This window comes from Dendropsophus ebraccatus, chromosome 7 (assembly GCF_027789765.1).
Source record: "Dendropsophus ebraccatus isolate aDenEbr1 chromosome 7, aDenEbr1.pat, whole genome shotgun sequence".
Lineage (NCBI taxonomy): Eukaryota > Metazoa > Chordata > Amphibia > Anura > Hylidae > Dendropsophus > Dendropsophus ebraccatus.
In genome coordinates this window covers 36,170,359-36,184,543 of record NC_091460.1, presented here as the reverse complement: position 1 = coordinate 36,184,543, position 14,185 = coordinate 36,170,359, and the positions used below count along the sequence as shown (strand labels likewise).

Genomic DNA, 14,185 nt, shown 5'->3' with positions numbered 1-14,185 from the left:
TGTCCTCCTTTAGGTTGTGAGGTTTTGCAGAGCAGTTCTACTGAAGTGAATAGAGCTAAATTGTAATACCACACACAGCCTGAGGACAGAGATGGCGCTGTTTTTATGAGAAAGTAGCTGTTTTTTAAGCTCCTTTATCCAAAGTTTGGTAATCCATAATGCAGACCATCGATTATGCGATTATCAGCTTACTTAAGGCCCTATTCAACGGAACGAATATTGTTCGTATTCAGCCGATATCGGCCGCTACGAACGATAATCGTCCGGTGGAATAGAGTGCAACGATCAGCCGACATCGTTCATGTCGGCTCATCGTTGCAGTTGCTTGTTTTTCAACATGTTGAAAAACAAGCGACTGATATAGCAGCGATCTGCTGCCGTCGCTCCGTTGAATAGGAGCGTCGGCAGCAGACGCTGCTGTATCCTATGGGCTGCCCGGACGATCAACGATCAAACGACGAGCCAGAAATCGTTCATTTTGATCTTACAACATGTTCTTAAATCGTCGTTCGTAAAAAATTCGTAGATCGTTCCGTGTGAATAGTCGATTTAACATATGTGCGAGATAGGCTTAAGCGATCGCAAAACGATTTTTCAGTACGATATATCGTTCCGTCTAAACGCTGATCGTTATAAAAAAAAATAATAAATCGTTACTTCGAAATCATTAATCGTACACGCAGCATAACTAGGATATACATGTATAAAATATGTCAGGAAGCAGCTCATAGTGAATGACACATAGCATAACAAAATGCAGCAACAAGTCTGGGGTGTTTCCCCAAAAAAATTACATCTCACCACAGGAGGAACAAAACATCGCCAACACAACAAGACTGATGTTCCATTGTGTGACAACCTGTCCTGATGATGAGGAACTCTTTAGGCTGGTCTCACATTTCAGCCAGTGACACAAACATGGAGAGACCGGGACTGGCAGCCATGATACAGATGCAATAATGCAGCACGACGTACACCAGCAGCTCTGTACTCCAAGCCTCTTATTCACAGCTTTATAACTCCTCTTGTGCTGCACCAGTTCTCTGGGATACTTGATCTGCCAAATGATCGGACCCATCAGACATGAAAAATCACTGGCCACATGACCGATCAAGGCTTGTGAAGGATGTGTAAACAAGCGCTGATCACAGACTGCTTCAGGGTCTCCGACAGGGCCCAGACTCCTCTTGTATCCTCCCTAATCCCTCATAGATTGTGAGCAGGGTCCTCAGTCGTTGTGCATAAGTGGAAAATCTAGTGACCAGTCCACATAAAGATGTGGAATGAAACTTACACAATAAAACCGTAATCTGGCTCCTAATATTTTACGCACCAGAGACAAAGCAAAACACACCACCACCACCTACCCCACCATACATAAGGATCGATTCTCTTCCAGTAACAGAAAATTGACCAGTTGGTCAGAGAAACCTCCGAAAAACGACATCAGAGCGGTTACCTCACAGAAGAGGACCTGTTACATACAGTACCTTATAGAAACCAGGACTTGTGATATCAGAGTGGTTACCTCACAGAAGAGGACCTGATACATACAGTACCTTATAGAAACCAGGACTTGTGATATCAGAGCGGTTACCTCACAGAAGAGGACCTGATACATACAGTACCTTATAGAAACCAGGACTTGTGATATCAGAGCGGTTACCTCACAGAAGAGGACCTGTTACATACAGTACCTTATAGAAACCAGGACTTGTGATATCAGAGCGGTAACCTCACAGAAGAGGACCTGATACATACAGTACCCCTTTGAAACCAGGACATGTAATATCAGAGCGCTTAGGCCCCGTGCACACAGAGCAAAAGCGGCGGAATGCAGCGAGCCTGTGTCATAATGACACTCTATGGGAGGCTCGTGCGCGGCTCCTCTCTGCGCTCTGAAGAATGAACATGTTCATTCTTCAGCGCCGAGAGATGCGGCACACAAGCCTCATTATGACATGGAGGCTGGCGGACAATTTTGCTCTGTGTGTACAGGGCCTTACCTCAAAGAAAAAGGATAGGACAACAGTTGTGGCATCAGTTGCCATCAAAAGAATGCCAGACCGCCTAATTTATGTAAACCCACCCTAACACACATATGACATCACAATCGCTTGTAGGGAATAGTCCTTAGTAGGGAACTCTGTGCCGCTTCTCCCTGGATAAAGCTGGATCCAGTCCAGAGAAACATCTCCCAGTTTTCCAGGGTTGGATCCAGCTTTTCCTGGCTGCACGACTTCCGGCCAATCCTTGCAAATCGCTTCGCTCCTACTGTAAAATTAACTCGTCCTTAGTATAAAATATAGAACAGCTAAGGTATGTAAGCATAGGAGTCCAGTGCTAGTAAGAGGCACATTTACAGGAGTCACCCAACTAGCCATACAGTATATAAAAGGATCCAGACAGCTACTGAGCATGTGTGACCACCAACAGTGGACGCATTAGAACATTCTGAAACAGCACCACCAGGGGGCACCATAACATTTACAACCCCGGAAAATTTACTTTGCACCATCTAACAGTAGATTCTTATTCTTGTGGGACAATCCCTTTAACCCTTTAAGGACATGGCCCATTTTCGTTTTTACGTTTTCGGTTTTTCCTCCTTGTGTTTAAAAGGTCATAGCACTTGCATTTTTCCACCTAGAAACCCACATGACCCCTTATTTCTTGCGTCACTAATTGTACTTTGCAATTACAGGCTGAATTTTTGCATAAAGTACACTGCGAAACCAGAAAAAAATTCGAAGTGTGGTGAAATTGAAAAAAAAAACGCATTTCTTTTATTTGGGGGAAATGTGTTTTTACGCCATTCGCCCTGGGGTAAAACTGACTTGTTATGCATGTTCCTCAAGTCGTTACGATTAAAACGATATATAACATGTATAACTTATATTGTATCGGATGGCCTGTAAAAAATTCAAACCGTTGTTAACCAATATACATTCCTTAAAATCGCTCCATTCCCAGGCTTATAGCGCTTTTATCCTTTGGTCTATGGGGCTGTGCGAGGTGTCATTTTTTGCGCCATGATGTGTTCTTTCTATCGGTACCTTGATTGCCCATATACGTCTTTTTGATCGCTTTTTATTACATTTTTTCTGGATTTGATGCGACCAAAAATGCGCAATTTTGCACTTTGGGATTTTTTTGCGCTGACGCCGTTTACCGTACGAGATCAGGAATGTGATTAATTAATAGTTCGGGCGATTACGCACGCGGCGATACCAAACATGTTTATTTATTTATTTATTTGTTTACTTTTATTTAAAACCTGGGAAAAGGGGGGTGATTCAGACTTTTATTAGGGGAGGGGGATTTTTACTATTAACAACACTTTTTTTTTTTTTTTACACATATACTAGAAGCCCCCCTGGGGGACTTCTAGTATATACACTGTGATCTCTCATTGAGATCTCTGCAGCATAGATATGCTGCAGAGATCCATGAGATCGGCACTCGTTTGCTTTCGGCTGCTGCAGCCGGAAACAAACGAGTGCCGAGCCGAGGACGGCGCCATCTTGGACGCGTCCCCGGCCGGCATCAGTAACGGAGATCGCTCCTCCGGGACAAGGTCCCGGAGGAGCGATCTCCCCCACTAGACACCAGGGAAACGTTGCCTCCGGTAATCGGAGGCAGCTGTCAACTTTGACAGCTGCCTCCGATTAGCTAATTAGCGGGCACGGCGATCGGACCGTGCCCGCTAATAGCGGCGGTCCCGGGCTACACGCGGCACCCGGGATCGCGGCACTTCAAAGCGGGGCCGCCGCGCGGCCCCGCTTTGAAGTGCTAATGAGGACATAGGACGTACCGGTACGTCCTATGTCCTTAAGAGGTTAATGCACTTAAATCCCTTTAATGTGGCGGGTCTCTAACACTGCACAGGTCACACGTGGATGCTGCAATACACAAACCGCTGACTCCCCAAAGTTTATGGTGCAAATTGTGATCGACATGTCACCATGCGGAACACCAAAGCATAGACACAAATGCCATAACGGAGAGTCGCTACAACTTCTCAACATGGAAACGAAACAGCCATTGTTAATGTATTTTCATATATGCTACCCACATGGAATTTATTTGCTCTGTTACCATGGAAACACACGGTCTGCACCGGAGCTGTAGTAACAGAACGGCAGGAAATTTTTAATTGAAACCTACTGCAAAGTGGCTTCACTTCTCACGGCAGATTTATTGGCATAATAAACCAAAATTGTTTGCAAAGGTTTTACAGTACAATGTGGCGGGCCCAAGCTATAGAGTTACAAAACCCAAAATGACGCCAAGTGCATATAGCCATGGAGGGATGCGCAGAAGAAGCATGGCACTGATCAGAGACGTGGCACCACATGAGTAAGACTCGCGGCCCCCCAGCTGTTGCAAAACTACAATTAACATCGTGCCTGGACAGCCAAAGCTTTAGCTCTGGCTGTCCATGCATAATGGGAATAGTAGTTTTTTTTAACAGCTGCAGGGCAAAGAGTTTTACGCCTTAGGGCCCTATTCCATCGGACGATTATCGTTCAGATTATCGTTAAATTGTTTAAATCTAAAACGATAATTGTTCGGTTGAATAGCAGTTAACAATTAAGGGTCCATTTACACAGAAAGATTATCTGACAGATTATCTGCCAAAGATTTGAAGCCAAAGCCAGAAACAGACTATAAACAGAGATCAGATCATAAAGGAAAGACTGAGATTTTTCCTCTTTTCAAATCCATTCCTGGCTTTGGCTACAAATCTTTGGCAGATAATCTGTCAGATAATCTTTCTGTGTAAATGGACCCTAACGACTGAACGAGAAATTGTCAATCGTTTGATAAGAAGGGAAAGAAGGGGGGGAAAAACAAACCCACCCCGCTAACCAACCATGCAGGACCAAAAATCACAAAGTTTTATATAATCATATATCTTTATTTGTATGTATGAAAAGTATATTACAAAACAAGATTAAAATATTTTTTACATAATGGAGGAACTGACACATGAACAGAACCCCAGAACAATGGTGGTGGTAAATAATATAGAGCAATATATGTACAAAATACAGAAATAGTAAATGAATTTACACAAACGGAGCACTGGGCATTGGGCATGTAATAGACTAAGTTTCAAGCATAGTGCTTAATAAAGTGCATACAAAATACTACCCATACGTCCTTAATGCAACGACCACCATACCACTCACCCGACGCGCGTTTCGCGTACTTGCTTTATCGAGGGTGATCAATATGGGTAGTATTTTGTATGCACTTTATTAAGCACTATGCTTGAAACTTAGTCTATTACATGCCCAATGCCCAGTGCTCCGTTTGTGTAAATTCATTTACTATTTCTGTATTTTGTACATATATTGCTCTATATTATTTACCACCACCATTGTTCTGGGGTTCTGTTCATGTGTCAGTTCCTCCATTATGTAAAAAATATTTTAATCTTGTTTTGTAATATACTTTTCATACATACAAATAAAGATATATGATTATATAAAACTTTGTGATTTTTGGTCCTGCATGGTTGGTTAGCGGGGTGGGTTTGTTTTTCCCCCCCTTCTTTCCCTTCTTTGGTTTTGGCATTGCAGTGTGCATAAGGACCCTGGGGTATACACCCATTGGATCATATATAGGTATATATAGATCGTTTGATAAGACCTGGACCTATTTTTATCGTTGCTCGTTCGCAAATCGTTCGCATTGAATAAGACGTCGTTCGGTCATTCGCAGTAGTGACGAACGCAATAGCAACAACAAGACGACCGCAAGAACGATCATAAGTAACGATTATTTTTTCATGTAAATGGGCAAACGATTTCAGGTCTTTCGTAATAGCGGTCGTTTGGATCGTTTATCGTTTAACGATTATGCGAACGATAATCGTCCTGTGCAATAGGGCCCTTACACACCTTACATAATGGCATTTAGGAGGGTGAAATGAGACTGCCAAACCCTCTGAGAGCCTCACTATACAAAGCCCCAACATATCTGGTTTCTAAGGCCTAATGCACACAGCAGAACCTATACAACACTACAGGAGGGTATACAGCCCCATGGGTTTGCAAGCTGCTATGTGTGCAGAAATGAAAGAATCAGCAGCACAGTAAGGGAGAGACGAACTGGAGAGAGTGGAACGGCTGCACATCCCATCTATGGCTGATACTAATGAACCACAGTAAGGGAGAGGTTACACTAAGCATTGAACCGCTGCCAACATGAGAGGCAAGCCTTCATTTACCTTTCAGGAACAGCTCAGTGTTTCTGATGCATGAAGACGGCCTGGACTATGTATCCGCAAGCCAAGAACATATAGGCTGCAAGGAAACACCGATGTCACAAGGTCACGTGAGCAGAGACTTTCATGGGTCGAGGAGATTTGCACCTTGCAGTACGGGCTTCCTAGCAGCACAAGATCATCTCATGCCTCAGTGCCAACCCTATTAGTTTTAGAGTTACACCCTCACACCCACCTCTTTAGACATAACTCTTAGGGTTAGGTTTGGTGCTCAGCAGTTAATTCTGTGATTTTACTGTGCCCTAACAATAGGTATTAGGGTAGGTGCTGATTTTGTGCTGCGAGGAGGGCCACACTGCGGGCAGCCAGTGCATGCCTCCACGCAGCCCATACATTCTCTGTCTCCCCCTCTCTTCCTATGTTCTGCCCTGATCTGTCTGTTACTAGAGATCACTAACAGGCAGCGCTCAGCAGACTGCAGCAGAGGGAGACACCTAGTGGCCATAACTCTAAAGCTGATTATTTGGGGGTATAGAGTTATTTTTAGTACACCAAGTGATTGATAGATGTTACATATCACATAGAGGGAAGTTGCTTGGCACCCTTGCTTTAAACCAGGGATGGGGAACCTTCGGCCCTATAGCTGTTGCAAAACTACAATTCCCATCATGCCTGGACAGCCGAAGCTTTAGCTTCGGCTGTCCAGGCATGATGGGAATTGTAGTTTTGCAACAGCTGGAGAGCCACGTGCTTACTTGTGATATAAAGCATGGATAACCATGTAAAGCAGCCGTATGCGTGAACCCCAAGAAATTACGGGGCAAAGAGCATCCCGCTTCCCTGTAAAGCTACAGATTTCCAGGAAGCAAAGAACTCCCAGGAAGAACACAGTATGTTCTACCGCAATCCCCACACACATACATATGTCCTCAATAACCAGCAGCCACTAATCCCCCTCCTCCTGCCCACCAGATCAACATTTACCATGAAGGAATTTGAGTATAAGAGGATGTGTGTTCTGCCCATAAACCAATGACTACTACTGAGTCACAGGAAACAGGATTAGGCCCCGGTCCTGGAGGAGAGCATGCAGCTCACACATGTAATATGCATCACCAATAAACCCATCTAGAATAAGACCCCCTAAAACCCCCAAAGTGGAGGAAGTAAAATACATTGCACATAGTATCCCCCACCCCCATCCACGAGCTCTGCAGGGTACAGGATGCCCCGGATCGAGCATGACTAATAGCTGCTCAACTTTCACCCGGCTCAGGACTTCCCGGCGTCCGGCTAGGCAGCTGCTCCTATACGTTTCACGGCTCGGGAGGCCACAGCCTCCTCAATGCATTTTTTTCTTTGCATAAAAGCAAGTGAAATATTGCTGACAAGAAGCCCAATGCACATAATAAAAATTTATGGACGCTACCGAATCAATAGGATATATCTAAAATGCTATCCAGCGCTCAGGGTAGGGATCCGGGTCGATTCTGCAACACAGAGCAGGATTATAAGAGGCGTCTATGCCAAATCATTGTATTGTGTGCACAGTGAGGAAACAGGCCTGATCCGCCTCTCATTCAGCCAGACGACACAGCGAGCAGCTCCTTGTATTAGCATTCCTTTACAGCTACAAGTTATTATTCACATATCCCCATGGCAGGGACTGCAGAGCTGAAATCTGTGTAATATGGCGTCCTCCACAGCACCTACATGACAGCCGAGCACAGGACGGACGCCTGCAAGTCATGGCCCCCCAGCATGAGGATGCAACAAGCCATGACGCCGCCGATACAAGGTCTCACACTCGGTGCCGAGACCAGACGGGATCATTCATCATGGAGATCGCCTCTTACTATGATGCACGTAATGAAGACTGAGGATATTATAGAACGGCAGAATGGCTCCTAGTGAAGGGGAGACACTGGGACCGTCCATAGGGAACAGCTGTCACAATCATACTAATACCAGAAGGGGGAATTGTTATATGAGCATTTACATCCTATACAACAACATGCACTAACCTCTATGCTCTGTGTACACATGCGCAGGGTTCTATCTGTAATTACTGAATACAAAGAGGAATCTCTCATCCTCCATTTATAACCTCTTCCTGGCCACACACACGAACGTCAGCTAAACCCACAAACTAATATATGGGGCGTTTAGATATAATTGTGCCTGAACCTAGACGACTGTCAGCAGCATACTCTGTGTTCTCCCCATTCATGTACACTCAGATGAGATGAGCGGCCATGTGTATAGGGAAAACAGGTGAGATTACCAGCTTTTATCTTCCTCCCTGGGGGTTGATCTCTTCTAGCATTCCCCAGACATCATATGTACTGCATCCGGCATGTGTCTATGTATATAGAAACATATACATATGTCAGGGATGATGTTCTTATAAGCCATACTGCAATGCATGCTGGATGCAAGGTCACCAGAGGACCAGAAATTAAGCTTGTAAACACATGGGAGAACCAATGGTCGGACCCCCACAATCCACCCAGAAGGCAACATCTGGACGCCATAGGCTTCTCTGATGCTCTAATTCCGGTTCGGCTAAGCTACAGGAGATCCGAGTCGGTATGCCAAACAAGAGAATATACTATGGCATCTGAAAGGGGTCAATTCCCTAATCTGGGCAAGACAACGCCTGGAAGCTGGGTTAGGAGAACAATTTATTGGGCCCCTAAAAAAGCGTAGTAATAATAAAGTATTGGATCCCATGCACATAGTGGAGTTAGACAACAATATTTCCACAAACTGGGGTCCCTGTATCTACTACTACCACTTTAGCAGCACAGCAGATACAAGGTGCTACAACTCCTACCATATCAGGACATGATGGGGGTTGTTGTTTTGTAATAGAAGACAGTGACAAGTTTAACGTCTATGATGTAGATCATAGATGGGAACTTTTAAGTCCTCCAGCTGTTGCAAAACTACAATTCCCACTGTGGAAATCCTGGACAGGAGTTGTAGTTCTGCCACAGCTGGAGGGTGGCAGGTTCCCAAATTGCCGATGTAGAAGGTCTGTCGATGTTGTAGCTAGCAGGATTAGTCCAGCTCTCTCTCAGGGTAAGGACAGCCCCTCCATAGATGGAGGTTACAATGAGATTATCCCTCTCCCCAGAGGACCAGACAGGCACAAAGGAAAAGTAAAGTAGTTGTCCATTGTTTGCTATGTCGCAGTACACATTGTATGTTTGTATATGACCACGGGTTGGTAATAAATCATTTCCAATTTAAGGGTGCATTCACACCTACAGGATCCGCAGCAGATTTTATGGTGCAGATTTGATGCGGTGTTCAGTTATTTAAATGAAATCTGCTGCGGATCCTGTAAGTGTGAACGGACCCTAAAAAGGAAAAAAAAACTGGTAAGAGGGCAGAATTTCACTGGTTGTTATAGGCAACGGCTATCACATCAATCATCCCCAACATGTAGAAATATATCACATTAACGTCACATACAGCCCCCCTGCCCATCCCCCACCTGAGAGCCTGGAGGAGCCACGAGCCTCCAGAGGGCGATTAGTATTGGATCATTAGTATGATGACATCACTAGGTTGTGTGATGACATCACTGGCACTAGCAGGATATGCCTGCACCTTTCTACTGCAGTGTTCCCCAACCTGTTGCAAGACTACAACTCCCAGCATTCCCAGCCAGTCTTTGTGCTGCCCCTGGTCCATTCATTATATGTGACATCACTAGCAGGATACACCCAAGTCTCTGTATACCAGTGCTCTCCAACTGGTGCACAACTATAACTCTCATCATGCACCAACGTGCGGGAAAGCTAGGAGTTGTGGCTTTCTGTATGCTGCAGAACTACAGGTTGGGGGTAGTGAGGTCAAATTCACATTAGGACTGGATATACATGATTAGTATTATGACATCACTGTCACTAGCAGGATGTGTCTGTACACCAACTGACGGCATTATAGATGCTGCAAAACTACAACCCCCAGCATGCCCTGACAGCCTTCAGCCGTGCCCTAACACCCAGCCACTTAGAGGGTGCAGAGATTACACTGGAGCCCCACAACCTACAGGACTGTACAGCTGTTACAAAACTACAACCCCCAGCATGCCCTGACAGCCTATTAGACTCTACAGCAGTGTTTCCAGACTTGGGGCTCTATAGCTTTTTGCAAAACTACAACTCTCAGCCTTCACAGGGCACCTCTGGTCCCACATATTTATTGGGTGCACAAACGGACTGGATCTCTGCAACCTATGAAACCCTACAGCAATGTCACCCAACCGCAGGCTCTCCAGCTGGTGCAGAACAACAACTCTCAGCAATGTTACCCAACCACAGGCTCTCCAGCTGGTGCAAAATGACAACTCTCAGCAAGTTAGGAGTTGTAGTTCTGCAAGAGCCAGAGGACCAGATGTTGGGACACACTGCAGTACAGTGTTGGAGGTTGCAGGACTCCTATGAAACTTTTGCACCCCATAAATGAGTGGGTCCATGAAGAGTGTGAGCATGATGGGAGTTGTAGTTTTGCAAAAGCTATAGAGCCCCATTTACTGTACAATCTTTTAGGCTGAAATTGTAGTTCTGCAACAGCTGGAGGGTCATACATTTTGGAACACTGCTGCCCTGTCTCATAGGTGGCAGGGCTCGAGTACCATCCTAAATTGATGAGTCCCAGGGCACCCCCAAAGGCTGGGGGGCATGCTGGGAGCTGCAATTTTGCAACAGCCATAAGCAGAACCCCACTGCTTTACAGTCTAAGGCTGGGTTCACACTATGTATATTTCAGTCAGTATTGTGGTCCTCATATTGCAACCAAAACCAGGAGTGGATTAAAAACACAGAAAGGCTCTGTTCACACAATGTTGTAATTGAGTGGATGACCGCCATTTAATGGCAAATATTTGCTGTTATTTTAGAACAACGGCTGTTATATTGAAATAATGGCCGTTATTTACTGTTATATGGCGGCCATCCACTCAATTTCAACATTGTGTGAACAGAGACTTTCTGTGTTTTTAATCCACTCCTGGTTTTGGTTGCAATATGAGGACCACAATACTGACTGAAATATACGTAGTGTGAACCCAGCCTTATACTGTGTTTACACAGACAGATTTATCTGACAGATCTTTGAAGCCAAAACCAGGAACAGACAATAAACAGGGATCAGGTCATAAAGGAAAGACTGGGATCTATCCTCTATTCAAATCCATTCCTGGCTTTGGCTTCCAAAATCTGTCAGATAAATCTTTCTGTGTAAACGTACACTTAGACTGCAAGGCTCCAGTGCAATCTTTGCACCCATACACGGCTGGGTCCCAGGACACCCCAGAAGGCGGTCATTGCATGCTGGGGGTTGTAGTTTTACACAGCTGTAGGGCCACAGGGTAGAGAACACTCATGCAGTGTTTTAGGCTTTCAAGGCATGCTGAGAATGGTAGTTCTGCAAAAGACAGACATAGATACGGGACCACTGCTGTATAATCTTGTAGGAAATAGATGGGTGCAGGGACACCCCAGAAGGCTGTCTGGACAAGCTGGGTATTGTAGTTCTGCAACAGAAAACCACAAGATGGGAACACTGCTTTTCATCAGGGCATGCTGGGAACTGTAGTATTCATATACAGTCTACAGGGCAATCTCTACCTCCCCTACAGGCGGGTGTAGCACTGTCAGTGATATCACCCAGCTTTCCTGGGCCCCTGAATGGTAAAGTCACTATGGGCCAGTCAGCTATACAGGACACTAAGCGATGGTGAGTTCAAGGGACTGCTCACCCAGCTTTCCTAGAGGCAGATGGTGGAGGTGCCTATACTGTATATTACATACACACACAATACATTATATATGCACATGTCTAGATATACACAGTACATGCACACAGTATATTACATGCACACACATACTGTGTGTATTACACACATACACACACAGTATATTACACACACACACAGTATATTACACACACACACAGTATATTACACACACACACAGTATATTACACACACACACAGTATATTACACACACACAGTATATTACATACAGTATATTACACACATACAGTATATTACATACAGTATATTACACACAGTATATTACACACATACACACAGTATATTACACACATACACACAGTATATTACACACATACACACAGTATATTACACACATACACACAGTATATTACACACATACACACAGTATATTACACACATACACACAGTATATTACACACATACACACAGTATATTACACACATACACACAGTATATTACACACATACACACAGTATATTACACACATACACACAGTATATTACACACATACACACAGTATATTACACACATACACACAGTATATTACACACATACACACAGTATATTACACACATACACACAGTATATTACACACATACACACAGTATATTACACACATACACACAGTATATTACACACATACACACAGTATATTACACACATACACACAGTATATTACACACATACACACAGTATATTACACACATACACACAGTATATTACACACATACACACAGTATATTACACACATACACACAGTATATTACACACATACACACAGTATATTACACACATACACACAGTATATTACACACATACACACAGTATATTACACACATACACACAGTATATTACACACATACACACAGTATATTACACACATACACACAGTATATTACACACAGTATATTACACACAGTATATTACACACAGTATATTACACACAGTATATTACACACAGTATATTACACACAGTATATTACACACAGTATATTACACACATACACACAGTATATTACACACAGTATATTACACACATACACACAGTATATTACACACATACACACAGTATATTACACACAAGCAGCCCTGCTAGGCCCCCCGGCTCCCTGCGCCCAGCACCCCCGGCTGAGGCTGTAGATTATCGGGCTATAATGGAGCAGCACCCCCCTCCCCCAGCACTGCCCCCACAGAAGCGCGGATCTGTCGCAGGGCCCCGATCACACATCCCGATAGACGCAGAAAGGCGATCCCGCCAAGTTTCAGGCCCAGCCGCCCACATCAGCCCTCACTCCCCCTCCCCTATGTACAGCACGAAGCGGCGGCGGCGGGGAGGCCCGGGCACACGCACACACGGACGGCGGCCACACGGGGGAGGAGGAGCGGGATAAGAAAGAGAAGTGACCTGTTTGTGGCATCCTTATGTGCTCGCTGAGGTAAGAGCTGCTCCTGGCTGGCAATCAATGGAGAGAGACAGGCACACGGCGGCCACAGGCTCCTCCCACTCGTCCACACAGACACGCCCACTAGAAAACGCACGCCACGCCCCTTGTCCTGGCTGCTGCCCGCGGGAAAATCTGCGCGCTCTGATTGGCTGGTGGGGCGGTGAGGCAGCGGCGGCATAACCGGGGGATTTCAAATGTAACGTTTGGTGTGTGACGTAGGGAGGGAGCTGGCGGGGAGCGATGGCGGCGGGATCACGTCACGGTCATCTTGCTGTAGACTGCTCATTAGCAAGGGAGCGGACGGGGCTTTACCTTCTGGGGGGAAGGAGAATGTTATTATTGCTAACATTAATATATGTATAGTAATATAAAGAGGGAGGGCTTTTATCTTACTGTGGGGTTTGTGGTGCGGTTTTGTTTCTGATATTGCGTCTTTAGCGTAATTATTTGTGTACCCCCCCCCCTTTTTAAATGGGTTTTCCCATTTATCACATAGCCTCAGTGACCTCTGAGTCACACCCACTAGATGAATAGGGGTGTCCTGGACCTGCCCATCGGAAAAACGGGGGTGCCCTGGACCTTACCATTCTGAGAGGTGATACGTTTTCATTGGCCATCTGTGCCTTGCCGAGATAACACCTGTTTTCCCAGTATGTGGGGGGTCTCCTCACCTTGTGGCTGACATTAAAGGG

General features: G+C 45.0%; 1 protein-coding gene across 2 annotated transcripts in view; it reads right to left on the bottom strand.

Moving 5' to 3' along the window:
- NSD2 (nuclear receptor binding SET domain protein 2) overlaps positions 1 to 13,595 on the bottom strand; it is a 57,470-nt gene extending 43,875 nt beyond the window's left edge. Inside the window, exon 1 of one of the 2 annotated variants that reach the window (XM_069977294.1) lies at positions 13,454 to 13,595. The gene's annotated coding sequence lies outside the window, so the exon portion shown is untranslated. The remainder of the gene's footprint in view (positions 1 to 13,453) is intronic. The other variant, XM_069977293.1, reaches the window with a different exon arrangement.
- Positions 13,596 to 14,185: the final 590 nt, after the last annotated feature.